The sequence below is a fragment of the Apium graveolens genome, chromosome 2, assembly GCF_009905375.1.
Source record: "Apium graveolens cultivar Ventura chromosome 2, ASM990537v1, whole genome shotgun sequence".
Classification (NCBI taxonomy): domain Eukaryota; kingdom Viridiplantae; phylum Streptophyta; class Magnoliopsida; order Apiales; family Apiaceae; genus Apium; species Apium graveolens.
The window spans coordinates 6,615,173-6,630,377 of NC_133648.1; the positions used below are offsets into that span (position 1 = coordinate 6,615,173).

Below are 15,205 nucleotides of genomic sequence, written 5' to 3' on the forward strand. Positions count from 1 at the left end.
AAACATTCATCATCAAATTTGAAAGGCACATCTTTCTCAAGCAAATTACACAACGGCTTAGATATCTTTGAAAAGTCCTTGATGAATCGCCGATAAAAACCCGCATGACCAAGAAAACTACGGATTCTTTTCACAGAAATAGGTGGTGGAAGATTTTCAATGACTCCCACCTTGGCCTTGTCCACCTCCAGACCCTTGCTAGAGACCTTATGCCCAAGAATAATGCCTTCACGCACCATAAAATGACATTTCTCCCAATTGAGCACCAAATTAGTTTCCACGCACCTTTTGAGTACGGCGCGAAGATTATTCAAACATTCATCATACGAATGTCCAAAGACGGAGAAGTCGTCCATGAACACCTCGACATTATTTCCAATCATGTCAGAGAATATAGCCATCATACATCTCTGAAAAGCGGCCGGGGCACCACATAAGCCAAACGAAACTCTGCGAAAAGCAAACGTGCCAAATGGACAAGTGAATGTAGCATTTTCCTGATCCTCTGGTGCAATACAAATCTGATTATACCCTGAATAGCCATCCAGAAGACAAAAATACTCGTGACCAGCCAACCTGTCAAGCATCTGATCAATGAACGGAAGAGGGAAGTGGTCCTTCCTCGTGGCTTTGTTCAACTTTCGATAATCCATGCATACTCTCCATCCTGTAACTGTTCGAGTAGGGATGAGCTCATTCTTTTCATTTGCTACCACAGTGATACCTCCTTTCTTAGGTACATATTGTACGGGGCTCACCCAAGAACTGTCAGAAATAGGATAAATGATGCCTGCATCTAGCCATTTCAGAATTTCTTTCTTCAACACCTCCTTCATGATAGGATTCAGTCTGCGCTGCTGTTCAACAGTCGGCTTACTACCTTCCTCTAGCAGAATTTTATGCATACAATATGAAGGACTTATACCCTTGATGTCTGCTATGGTCCATCCAATAGCCGACTTGAATTCTCTCAAAATCCTTAAGAGCTTGTCTTCCTCACCACCTGAAAGGTCAGATGCAATAATAACAGGTAAAGTAGATGCATCACCTAAAAAAGCATACCTCAAGTGTTCAGGTAATGGCTTGAGCTCCAAGGTAGGTGCTTCCTCTATTGATGGTTTAAGCTTTCCTTCAGCATTCTTGAGGTCAGAAGCACCCAGAGATTCAAACGGCATGTCCAGCTTTCGCTTCCAGGGAGAAGCGTTCAGATATTGTAATTGCTCATTGCCATCTTCATCATCACTGTCAAAATCCCCCACTAAGGCCTTTTCCAATGCATCAGACATTAGCATGCGATCGAGTTCCGAAGTAACCGCAGAATCAATCACATCCACTTTTAAGCACTCCTCATCTTCGGTAGGGAATTTCATTGCCTTGAATACGTTGAAGGTCACATCCTGATCTTGTACCCGCATAGTAAGTTCACCTTTCTGCACATCTATCAAGGTACGGTCAGTAGCCAAGAAAGGTCTTCCCAAGATTATGGGAATCTTCTTATCTTCCTCAAAATCCAGAATAACAAAATCTGCAGGAAAGAAGAGCTTATCCACCTTGACTAGCACATCCTCCACTATGCCCCTTGGGTAAGTAATAGAACGATCAGCCAATTGTAGAGACATGTATGTGGGCTTTGGATCAGGCAAATCCAACTTTTTAAAGATCGACAACGGCATCAGATTGATGCTTGCTCCCAAATCACAAAGGCACTTGTCAAAAGTCAACTTGCCAATGGTGCAAGGAATGGTGAAGCTACCTGGATCTTTCAGTTTTGGAGGTAACTTTTGCTGCAGAACAGCGCTGCATTCTTCCGTGAGAGCAACGGTCTCAAGGTCATCCAGTTTCACCTTCCTTGAAAGAATGCTCTTCATAAACTTCGCATAACTAGGCATTTGCTCCAGAGCCTCAGCGAAAGGTATATTGATGTGAAGTTTCTTGAAAACCTCCAAAAACTTACCGAACTGTCTATCCAGCTTTTGTTGCTGCAATCTCTTAGGAAAAGGTGGTGGAGGATAGAGCTGTTTCTCCCCTGTATTACCCTCAGGCAGAGTGTGTTCAACAGTAGTCTTCCTTGGTTCCGCCGCTTTCTCCTTTTGCTTAGCTTCTTCATCTCTAATTTCAGCTTCTCCTTCTTTTGCCTTTTCAGCATCAGCAACTCTTCCAGACCTTAAGGTAATAGCCTTAACTTGCTCTTTAGCTTCCTTCCTGCCTGGTACTTCCGTGTCACTGGGAAGAGTGCCAGGTTGACGATTGAGCACTGCATTGGCTAATTGACCGATTTGATTTTCCAAGGTCTTGATAGAAACCGCCTGACTCTTGCATAACAGCTTAAGTTCCTCAAAATCAGCACTAGTAGGTGCAGCTGCACTTCCCTGTTGAGGATATGATTGCCTTTGAGCATACTGCTGTGGTTGCTGGAATCCAGGTGGATTAAACTGTTTACTCACACCTTGCTGATATGGTGGCTGAATAGCATTCTGATTATTCCCTCAGCTGAAATTTGGATGATTTCTGTTATTCGGATGATAGGTAGTTGGCACAGGCTGCTGTTGTCACTGATAATTATTCATATACTGAACAGATTCGTTGACAAGAGAACACTGATCCGTAGCATGAGAACCTGCACAAAGCTCACAAACCATAGCTATTTGATTAACTCCATATGTAGCCAAAGAATCAACCTTCATTGATAGCGCCTGGAGCTGCGCTGCAATAGCGGTGGCTGCATCGACTTCCAGAATACCTGCTACCTTACCAGGCATCATCCTCTGAGTTGGGTTTTGATGCTCATTTGCAGCCATAGTCTCGATAAGATTATAAGCCTCAGTATAGCTTTTAGCCCATAAGGCGCCTCCAGCTGCTGCATCGAGCATGGGCCGAGATTGGGCCCCCAAACCATTATAGAAACCAGTGATCACCATCCAATCAGGCATTCCATGATGTGGACACTTTCTCAACATTTCCTTGTAGCGTTCCCAAGCTTCGCACATAGATACTGTAGGTTGCTGCGCAAACTGAGTAAGAGCACTCCTCATAGCAGCAGTCTTTGCCATCGGATAAAACTTCACCAGAAACTTTTGCGCAAGATCTTGCCACGTAGTGATGGCCCCAGCTGGTTCAAAATGTAACCAGTCCTTAGCTTTGTCCCTCAGTGAGAATGGGAAAAGCCTCAGCTTAATAGCCTCATCAGTCACGCCATTATACTTAAAAGTGTTGCAGATCTCGACAAAATTCCTTATGTGCATGTTGGGGTCTTCAGTCGCAGCTCCTCCAAAAGAAACAGAATTCTGTACCATCTGGATAGTGCCCGGCTTGATTTCAAAGGTGTTAGCTTGAATAGCTGGATGAAGAATGCTTGACTGAATGTCATCAATTTTTGGCCGAGAAAAATCCATAAGAGCTGGATCAGCTTGAACAATACGATCACCCATGTTTACTGGTTCTTTCCGCTCAGTTCCTGAATCCGAATGTTCAAAATCTAACTTCTCCGGAATATCAAGAACTTCGTTTGTCTCCTCAGCTGTATCTAAAGTCCTCTTGCGAGTACGAGAACGAGTTTGCATAAACGCTCGCTAAAGTACCTGAAACACAACCGGAAACAATAAGTAACTACTACGTCCTAATCACTGAGTCCTAATGACCAATGATGGTAAGTACATAAACTAAACAAATACGCCGAGTCCCCGGCAGCGGCGCCAAAAACTTGTTAGGGCGAAAACACACGCTAATATCCACGCAAGTATACGCGTTCACAAGTAATATAGAATACTTTCTAGTTCGTTCCCACAGAGACTCGGACTAATTATTGTTTAATTAAACTCACGCACCAATGTATGATTACTTCTCAATGTTAAGACACTAACACTTAGAATTGTTGACTAAACATTAATTACAATTAACTACTTAATTAATCACTTAATTAACACTTCAAATTAACAATATTAAAACACTCATGAGATCACAACTTCATTACTACTTCCTTCAATAGTTATTGTTATTACCTTTAGCATGTGACAGTGATGATATTAATCGAATAACACGAAACTGATAAAAGCCAACTTTTATTGAACTAATACCATTCTACTAAACATCCACAATTAAGATAGAAGTTGAATAGTCATCAATTATGTTGAGTTCCTATATGTCTACCGAAATTGACAACACAACGATTTAAGCACAAGTTATTCCTTTTGATTATACAGGGCAAATAAAACTGTTAGAGTTACCCACTAATCATGCACATCATACATGAACCTATGCTAGCATGGCAAGTTCTAAATCTCAAGATCCACCGTCGCTTCACAAGAGATTAACACCCTATCTTATATATTCGCGACACACATAAGACGAATACGCACAACCAATACTAGATATCATACAATCATCACACACTACAGTATTAAACAATTAACTAAAGAATTCCATAGTAAATCCGTTGCGACCCCATGATCACGATTAGCCCATAATAGCACTCATCGTCATCATGGGTTCATATGAAATCATGATAAACAAACACAAGAAAATAATAACTAAACTAATTATATTAAATCAGAGTACGTCACAAGAGTAAATAGGTTCAAAGTAAGAAAACTAGCATCCAACGTTACAACGAAACAAGAATCACGAGAAAATATGCTTCCTCTTCGTTGCTGTGTGCTAAAACGGTCTTCTTCCTTATCTCCTTCGCTCCTTGCGTAATACCACGATCCAACCTCGTAAAAACGTCTCCAAATCTACTTATATAATAGTCCCATAAAACTCATATTACATAGAAGTGGAAGCCAAACAGAAGTAGAAGTCCTAAAATAAATTGTCTTTTTTCCCGACCCTGCGCGGCCTCTCAGCATAGCTGAGCGGGCGCTCAGCTTTCTGCGCGGCCGCTCAGCTTTCTGCGCGGCCGCTCAGCATTGCTGAGCGGGCGCTCAGGACCCTTCCGGAAAAATCCTGAGTTTGCTCCGTTTCTTCGCCGTAATCTGCCCATTTCTTTCCTCTCGCAATGGTGAACACATGCCAAGACTTATTCTTGATGATTACTCCTCCGAAATGCAACTAATACCCTGAAATGCATAAACACTAGAAAAACGCATCAAATACACAAAATACTTGATTTCAAGGCACCAATTTAAGCCATTTTAAGATGTTCTAAGTGGTATAAAATGCCACTTATCACCCTCCACTGGGTTCGACATGCCCCCGCAACCTTTCATTATGAGCCTTCAACGAGCCTATAGTTTCTTCCACAGTCATCGTTTCCAGATTACCGAACTGCTCGATGGTAGCAGCAATCTGCAGGAACTTTCCAGGTACTGCGCGGAGCAGTTTCTTAACTACGTACGACTCAGAGACCTCCTCCCCAAGTGCACGTATGTTAGTAACCAGCCCATTCATCTTTAGGCAGAAATCATCTAGTGAATCTGAATCTTTCATATTCATGGCTTCAAATTCTGCCTTAAGGGTCTGCACCCTAGCCTTCTTTACTCGTTCCGCGCCCTGGCACATGACTTTCACGGAATCCCACGCCTCTTTCGCAGTTTCCTTTTCTGCGATTGCTAGTAGAACATCTTCCGGAATCCCTTGGTATATGGCCGCCAAAGAGATTTTGTCCACTCTGTCATCAGATGATCCCTTTGGATCTTTTGATTCTATAGCAGTCCATACACCATGTGCCTGCATATAGACTCTCATCTTCATTGCCCACGCTGTATAGTTCTCCCGGGTCAGCATGGGATATCTCAGACTTACTACATCGTCTTTGTTATTTTCGGAATCCATGGCAGCCATCTTTGGCATGTACTTGGGCATTCACCAATTGTCCAAACTCTGATACCAGATTGTTAGATACACACACCACCCTAGATATGATATATAGTGTTTACGTATGAAACTGACAAAAACAAAATGAGTAGAAAGTCCTCAAAATATTATTATAACGTATGCAACACATATAGCTACAAGAAATAAAAACTTGCAAGAAAATAGGAACTAAATAACAACTTCTCCTAACTGAACTCAAACACTACATTTATTTAAAATTGATCCTACAAATACCCCACGTTCCTGAGGACTTGTTCCACAATCTGCAGGAGGTCTTCAGCCACGTCAACTTATGAAAATAACGGTTACTTCAAGTTTAGATTACTGCCCCAACATTTTCTTTCCCTTTCCTCCACCAACCCCGTCAAACCCCATCCCCTACCTTCCATCACCCCTCGCCAACATCCCATTCCGGTAACAAAACTCCCTCCTTCCACACTCATATTTGAAACTCCGACCCCAGTCTGATTTTTCTTTGATGAAACTCATATTATCCATGAATTTTCATTTCATTTTTTATGATTTTATACAATTTTATAATTACTTGGTGATTTTATAATGGAGCGAGTGTAATAGTTTTGTAATATTGTTAATCCAGTAATTTCCATGAAGTGGTTGGGTCAATTTTGGTGATTTTATAGGAGGCACTGTGATGTGGGTTGTGTACTTGTGTTTATACTTTTATTTAAAATAATTTATGTAATTACACTTTGCATGAGCATTAAAATACGTGTTGAATTACTTATAAGTTAGATCTCAAGGGGATAAAGGGACAGGGAACATTATTTAATAAACTTACTTTAAGCTTTAATCATCTCTAACATTAAATATATGATTATTTTAAATATTTTTTGAAATATAATTTTTAAGTTATCATTTGTAAAAATATAATTTTCAATTTTTTGAAAAAATACGAATTTGCAATTTTATGCAATCTCGAATGTCACTAAAAAAATTTAGCCATATTTCGGAAAATATAAAAGAAGCTGCATATGCGGTTAATTTTGATTGTAAACCTTATTTTTTGCAATTATTTTCATAACGTAGTAAAATCGTAAACAAATTTAAATATTTGTGTTTTTAGTAATTTCAAAATGTTTTTGTGATTTTTATTCGAATATTTTTCGAGAAACTTTATCCAAAAATAATTTTCCTGTAGAATTTTTATTCGAGAATTTTATTCTCAAGAAATAGATTTAAATGAATTTTGTTTGGGCCAAAAGATGACTAAATTTAAATATTCATACTTAAAAATTTGTAAATATGAACTACTAAATTTAAAATTATAACATTCATAAACTGGTGATAATATAAAGAAAAATTGCTCAAAATTTTATAAATTTTAAACTTCAATTGTCCAAAATACTTACAAGCGGAATAACAACTCAAATTATCCATGAAATAAGCTAAGCATAATGAGAATATGTATTTAGCTTTTAAAATTTTCACAAAACATATTGCCTTTAAGTTCTTAAATGATATGTGCATGATTAACTTAGCTGAACCCAAAAAGACAAAGGCAATACACATAATGAATTCAAGTTTTTGTGTTAAATTCCAAAAAATTCGAATACACATCTTTCAAATATGTGTTTCATGGATATTTTAGACAAAATATCATGTTATAGATATTTTGGGCAACTGACCTTCAAAAATAGTTATTTGATACTAGAACCCGATTTAAATTACAATTTATGTATACAATTACAAATATTGAAAGTTTAAATGAATTTAGCCCTATTAGTTTTAATCTATCTATTATATATATAACAACGAAAATAAGGAGTACATTGAAAACATTTTATTTCTTGTAATTAATGATTTTTTATTTAATATACATGTATTAATTATATCTAATTTAATAATGAATGTATATTTATTACTATTTTTCATCATTTAACATTAACAATTTATAACTATGTATATAGATTTTATTTATCTTTATATAATTTTCATACTTAACATGATTATGACACATATTTGAATTTTATTATTTTGAGTGAATACATTAAATAAAAAGAATATTTGTAGGTGAAAAATATATTTTGGTGTACGAAGAGTACAAATTATTTTTAATTTGAATGTTACGAAGAACTATTATAAAACTAATGGAGGAAATAGGGGGTACATTGAGACATTTTATTCCTTGTAAAATTACTAAATTACCCCTTATAATTATATATATTAATAGTTTTTCATTTATTATACATGTATTAATTACATCTAATTTAGTATTGAACGTATTTCTATTACATATTTTTCATTTAATATTAATCATTTATAACAATGTACATAGATTATATTTATATTTATATAATTTTCACACTAAACATGATTATGACACAATATTTGAATTTTATTATTTTGAGTGAATATATTAAATAAAAAGATTATTTTTATGGGAGGAAATATAATTTGGTGCACGAAGAGTACAAATTATTTTTAATTCAAATGGTACGAAGAACTATTATAAAACTAAACGTAAACAAAGATCTGCGTGAAATTTTTAAAGATATATGTGATATAATGTTAAAAGGTTTAAAATTATTTATATATGACAAATATCAGATATATAAGAAAAACAATTCAATAAACTCCTCGGTCATTAGTTTCACAAGACATATTTATCAGAGATCAATAATCTCACAATACATATTTTGATCATGATCAATAATTATGTAATTTATTTACAGCATTTTTCGCAAAAAAATACATCATATATTTATAAATAATTAGCAATTTATTCGTATCTTGAATAAGTTCATGCGGAAAAAGAGCTCAACAAACTTTGGGGTCATTAGTTTCACGACATACTTCTCGGAGATCATTAATCTCACAATACATATTTCGATTAAGATTAATAATTATATAACTTATTTATCATATATTCCGTAAAAAAATATATCATATATATTTTTTTTAAAATAACAATTTATTCTCGTTTAGGGCTGTAGAAAGATGTCAATTAGGTTTGCATTTGCCCCTTGGAAAAAGCCTCCAAGGCCAAGCACAACCTTAAAACAAGTCCAACAGCTTTCTTAAACGGACTCTTAAGTTCAAATATAAGGAACTATGCTTAAATTTGCACTCCAACGGACGGTATCTTAGTAGTTCCTATCTTTAAAAAACAATTAGTCATCCCTTATATCATTTTTATTAATAAAATATTCATTTCTCACTCTTTGTTCCACTTTTTTCTTTCTCTTTCTTCCATTTTTTGTTCATATCTTTTTCAAATTTATTATTATAATAATAATAAGGAATGGGTTTAGAGATCATTGTTGGAGTTGATATATAAAAACATGTCATAACTTATTAAGAGTTATTATTTTATAATATTTATAAGGAAGCTACTAGCACTTGGACTTGCTCTAGTACCTAACTCTTACTCTTAGAGCATCTCGAAGGTATATGTAAACTTGTTAGCTAAAATGTCGTGGTTTGCAGACTATTGCGTGAGCCTCTAGGGTTTACCTAGTGCGCACCCGAAGGATAGCGGTTGCGGGTTAACTACGATAAAAAATATTATTATCTAAAATTTTGTTGAACATGTAAGAAAATATGTTCTAGTAGCTATATTCATTAGCTATATTAAAAATGTTAATTTATTATTAATTTCAAATATATAATTAAAGAAAATTTAAGTTAGTTTTATTCAATACAACTAAAAATAAAACATGTATTTTAATAAAAGATATTTTGATGATAGTGATTTTATATTTTTATATCTATGTAAATATTTCAAATTAAAAATTAAAGAAAAGTTATTACAATTATAAGTACTAGCCTATACCCCGTGCGATGCACGGGCTACCTAGTCAAGTGTTAAATGGTTTATTTTTTTATATATTTATTTTTTTAATTTCAATTCATTTATCTTTCAACTATTATGGCCTTTTGTGTTATTTCTGATTGAAAATTAATTAAAAAATAATAATTTTTTTCATTATATCTTAAGAGATTAAAAGGTTAAGGCATATATATTCTCAACAGTTGAGTTTACTAAATTTGATTTTTTTTTTCATTTTCCCTTTAATTCGTATAGATGTATCATTCGTTTATATACCCCCACTTGATAAGTGTACTCCTTTTATGAATAGCAGCTATGTAGACATGTCTCTTACAAAGTAAATATAAGAAATATAGTAAAGACTGAAGAGGTTGATAATAATAACTTATTTGAATTATTATATATTAATTAATAACATTAATTAATAACATGCGAAATATATGGAGGGTTTCTGCTAAGACTTATTAGTAGAGTTTTGCCTATGATGAGAGTGTGTAAGTGTTGGTAGTTATGTTAGATATGTAATTTTACCTTTAATTAAACGGAATTAACGTATTTTTAAAATTAATTATATGTATATTTTTATTTTTTTATTAATTAATAACATGCAAAATATATGGAGGGTTTCTGCTAAGACTTATTATTGAGTTTTGACTATGATGGGAGTGTGCAATAGTTATGTAGGATATGTAATTTTACCTTTAATTAAACGGAATTAACGTGTTTTTAAATTAATTATATATATATTTTTACTTTTTTGAAAAATGTTAATAATCCTTTTTGGAAGGTGTTAACCAGCCAACCAACCAAATTATCATATGTTTTGCTTATAATAGTATAGTATAGATAATAACATATATAAAAATGGCAGAAACAAAATTAACAAATATTACTTACATATATTATAAAATAAATATACATAACTCAAACATTGTTTATTATATTAGAATATTAAAATTTTTAATTTCGCTAATAATTAAATAATATATAAAAATAATTTAAGGTAGCATATTATATATTATAAAAAGTAAAAAAATTAAAAGAGTACATAGGAATGTTAGTATTAGATGATCATTTAAGCGGGAGGTGACATAGATTAATTTAGAGGATGAGAGAAGATAACAAATATAACGTGCCCTTTTTATATTATTTAAAATTATACCTAAAGCTGTAGTAATGAGTATTTTACATATTAGATTTTTAAATTGCCACCTAATATTATAGCTAACAGATGATGCTTTTGTACCTCCGAAGGGGAAGAAAAATGACAACACAAAACAACAACAAAGCTTAGCTTTAAATACTAGAGAATTTATCAATTTAAGCTAAGTGTTTGTCAAACTCCATGAAACTAAAGAATTATTAATCAAATAACTTGTACTAAATTGCATACATGCTTAAACTCATAATTAATTCTAAAAAAAGGAAGATAAAATATTAAATGATTAAGAAACATTAATTCACATTAATAATGATTAACAAATTAAAATTACAAGATATTGCCCCAATTTGTGCAACATGGTACTATTCCCGTGTCCTATCTGATTAGAATTAACAAACAACATCAATAATTAAACAACAATGAACAAATCAAAATTACATGAGAATCAACTGATTAAGCTCCATTATGCTGCATATATAATTCTAACCTACACTACTACAAAATTAAATTTAGGATACACTACTTTCATAGCACTTTCAAAAAAGTGTGATAGAAGTATATCGCTTACATAGCATTTTCTACAAAACAAGTTATAATAATAAGAAATAAAAATAAATTAAAAATAAAAAAATAACAAACTTAGCGTGTAAGGAGGAAGCGCTATTGGAGAACTGCACTTGCATAGCATTTTATATAAGTGCCATCCTGGTTTCCGTTTTCTAAGTAATTTTTATTATTTTTTATTTAATAATCAACTCTTAAATAGCGCTTATGCAAGCATTTTAGAAGTAATTGTCTTTTAGAATATATATATATATATATATATATATATATATATATTTTAATGTAAAAACAGCAGAGAGGACTCTTACTCTATTCTCGATTCAATCGTCTCATCAAAGATGAAGATATACATATGAATCGATATACACATGTATATTCTGGCAATTGGTTTATGTTTCAGTCGATTTGGGAGATACAATCTGTTTGTGATTCAACCAGTTTCTTGTTCTTCTCGTTCTTAAAACCCTAAACGAACGATTTGGGGGTTCAATCGATTTCCTGTTTTATCTCAAATCGAATAAGCTGATATTGTTGATTAATTCAAAGATGGTATTTCAGCCCGCTTGGTAGATCTGGGACATTGATATTATACAACTTATAGATTACTGAACTCCCAAGTGTTAATTTCTGTTTATATATGGTATTTTCAATTTCTATTAGCATTATTTGAGAAGTACAGATAATTAAAACTTCTTTAGGAGGTAATTGAGATGAGTCCTTTCACAGCAACCCATTTGATTGAATGTGTTATAGTGTTTGTGTGTGTATGTGTTTTAATTTTGTATTATGAAGTGTCAACTACAAATTAGCACAAGAGTAGGTGTTTGGTTATTATTTTCTCTGACAACTACAACATCACATATTTATATTTATTCATTCATTTTTTGTGATAGAATTTGTGACCAAGACAGGCCAAGATATTTTCCAAGTCCATTTGCAAGCATCATCCGTAAGTCTTGCAATGAAAACCTATACAACTGAACAAACTCAAGGTAAGATTGCACTCCTTCTTTTTTCTACAATCTGATGTTTATGGTTAAGAGAGTTTAGCTAGTAGAATTTTTAGTCTTATATTTAGTTTTTGCCAAACAATTTACCCACCTAGTGATTACTAATGCTCTCCTAATAATATTCATAAATGACTTGTTTTTGGTAAGAGATGAACATTTTCATAAGTAAATTCAGGTGCATGATACACTTTGGTATTCCAGTGCATTTCTTCCTCTGAATAGCAATAAATATGTTTTCGAACCTTCTCGTTGATTAATTCTCATTTTCGTAGCCTACAATATGGCATCTCTATTGGGTCTTCTAACTACAAAGTAAGGTCTTTCCTTAATGCCAAACTTGTTTGTCTAAAAAAATAATAAGCATTAAAAATCAACAAAAATTATCAGTTCTATAAATTTTATTACAGTTAAATAATAATCTCGAGAATTCAAGTATATGTATGTATCAAAGTATAAGTAAAATTCTTATAACAAACCTAAAAAAACTATTTAAATAGTGAATGTGTTTTCGGTGAAAAGCAACATACATAGAATTTTAAGTCATGCTTATACTTTTTAGAACTTTTTAGCACATGGAACCTGAAAACATTATTCTTTTAACTCAAGGTGAGTTTTGCGTCATGCTAGTTAGGTTCTCTGTTTTTTTACGTGAATGTATTAGAATGAGAGTTTTTGGTTTGATATGAACCTACATGTACATTGTTTTTAGGACTGTTATTAACATCTATTTTCTTGATACCTATTATCTTGTGGTTCCTGCCCAAGATAATATTTAGAGAGGATTAATACTTTAATCTATTATTCCTTTTATGTATTATGTCTTTCATCTACATATTGTATTCTATTGTCTTTTTTGTCGCATGCTACTAAAATATATATTTTAATTTCAGATTTACTTGATTGATCTTTTTTTAGTAGAAAATTATCAGGTCCCAGTGTTTAGTGCAGTAACTTAAACTATGAGAATAGTTAAGTTGCCTATATTTGGTACTATTAACGATCATATATATTAACAATTATTTTTTATAGTGCCCCAAGAGTGCTTTGAACATTGTAAATATTTGGTACTATTGCCTTTTTCATAACCAATTATCTTCTTCGCCTTTTTGGTCTCCTGTTTATACTTCGTGAAGTAAGATATTTGCTCCCGAGCACAAAAATATCTGTGCAGGAATACTGCCACCAAAATATATCCCGGGTTAGGAACAGGACATCATATATAGTCAGATACATGATCTCAGCTAATAAGCAACAAAAAATACAAATTTAGAACAGTATAAGTAACACAACCATTCCCAAACATCAACATAACTTCAAGTATACAACTTAAAGAAATAAGGGTCTGATCTTTCTACAGCATATTTAGGATCTGGTTCTAGATTAAGGCAAGAAAATTTATGACAAGGTTAGTATTGCGCCTTTAGGCAGTCATAGAATAAGTGAGTTGCAGATTCCCTCATGAGACCCCATGCCACAATGATGCATGGTCATTTGCAACCCTGCTTTAAAAACCTGACAGAATCAAGATTCTGCCTTCCATACATACAACTAAGTCCTCTTTACAAGGAGCCTTGTCTAGCTTTCTAATGAGAGTAGAAATCAAGGTCTATGATATAGCTGGATCAATAATAAAAATAAGTGAAGAAATAGAATGAACCTGCACTGCTGCTGCATACATAGAACTTTCTAGTAACAACTAATCATACAATGGATCTTTCTAGTGTGTGCCCATCGACACACACTATACATAGATCTTTCTAGTAACAACTAATCATACAATGGATCTTTCTAGTGTGTGCCCATCGACACACACTAAGCAACAACTAATCAGACAATGGATGTTTGAAGTGCTGGTCAGCTGGTGTAAGAATATTTAATGGTAATGTAAGTAAAAAATTTCTTAAGCGGTTATTGTTAATTACAAGTATATTATGTTATCTAATCTTTGTAAAATTATAATTTTGTTGGTGTGCAGGTTATCAATGCTTGTAGATTCAGGACCCATATCCTCTCCACAAAATGGTTAGTTTCGAGAAGAATTGGTTGGTTCTCTACGAAGAAATTGTACCTGAAGTAGCTTGTTATATTTTTTTACAATAAATTGTAATTGTGTTTTGTTATGTTTATGATTCAATTAGCAATATTATATATCAATTATGGAGACTTTTTTTTATGATTTCCATGATATCTGAATTTTTTATGAAATATAGGAAAGTAGTATGAGGTGTTGTACAAATTTCTGTAGTCATTTGGTTTAGTATTTTCTAGTTTCTATTTTTTATGAGTTTACTAGGAATACATCAGGTTGAAAAGGTCACATAGATAAATAAATTTTGAAATTAAAAAAATGAAATAAAATTGACAAATAATTAGATAGGATCTATTGTAACAGCTAAGCAATTGATATTTTTAAAAGGTCACCCTACTTGTATAGCATTTTGAAAAGAGTTATGCAAGTGCAAATTTACTTGGACAACATTTATTTAGTAGCCCTTTCAAAAATGTTATCTAGTGCATAGTACTTAAAAATGCTATGTAAGCTAAAAATTTAAGTACTATGCAAGCTAAAAAAGAAATGCTATATAAATTTAAATGTGTAGCAGTGCTATGATCTACTGTGCTACCCTCATATCGATTTCCATACGAGAATCATCTATTTTTCGGAAGACATACTGTGATCACCCAGATCATGTTGCAATTGCAGGCGCACGTGCAGGGTGATAATATTTCAATGAAATCCCTTTTTTCATGTTAATAACATTTATATTTTTATTTTATATTTTTAAATTATTTTAATATTTAACAACCTATAATATTTAGGTGTACGATTGTATCATTTAATTAATTTATTGTTTTAGAATATTGTTT

General features: G+C 33.0%; 1 long non-coding RNA gene and 1 other non-coding gene across 2 annotated transcripts; both read left to right on the forward strand.

The window, feature by feature from the left end:
• Positions 1-2,928: 2,928 nt before the first annotated feature.
• On the forward strand, positions 2,929-3,035 carry LOC141709799 (small nucleolar RNA R71). The gene has a single exon (XR_012570358.1). It is a non-coding gene; the product is annotated as a small nucleolar RNA R71 (small nucleolar RNA).
• Positions 3,036-11,596: 8,561 nt separating this feature from the next.
• On the forward strand, positions 11,597-14,540 carry LOC141706820 (uncharacterized). Its single transcript, XR_012568902.1, has 3 exons — positions 11,597-11,967; positions 12,221-12,319; positions 14,313-14,540. It is a non-coding gene; the product is annotated as an uncharacterized LOC141706820 (long non-coding RNA).
• The last annotated feature ends 665 nt before the right edge of the window (positions 14,541-15,205 follow it).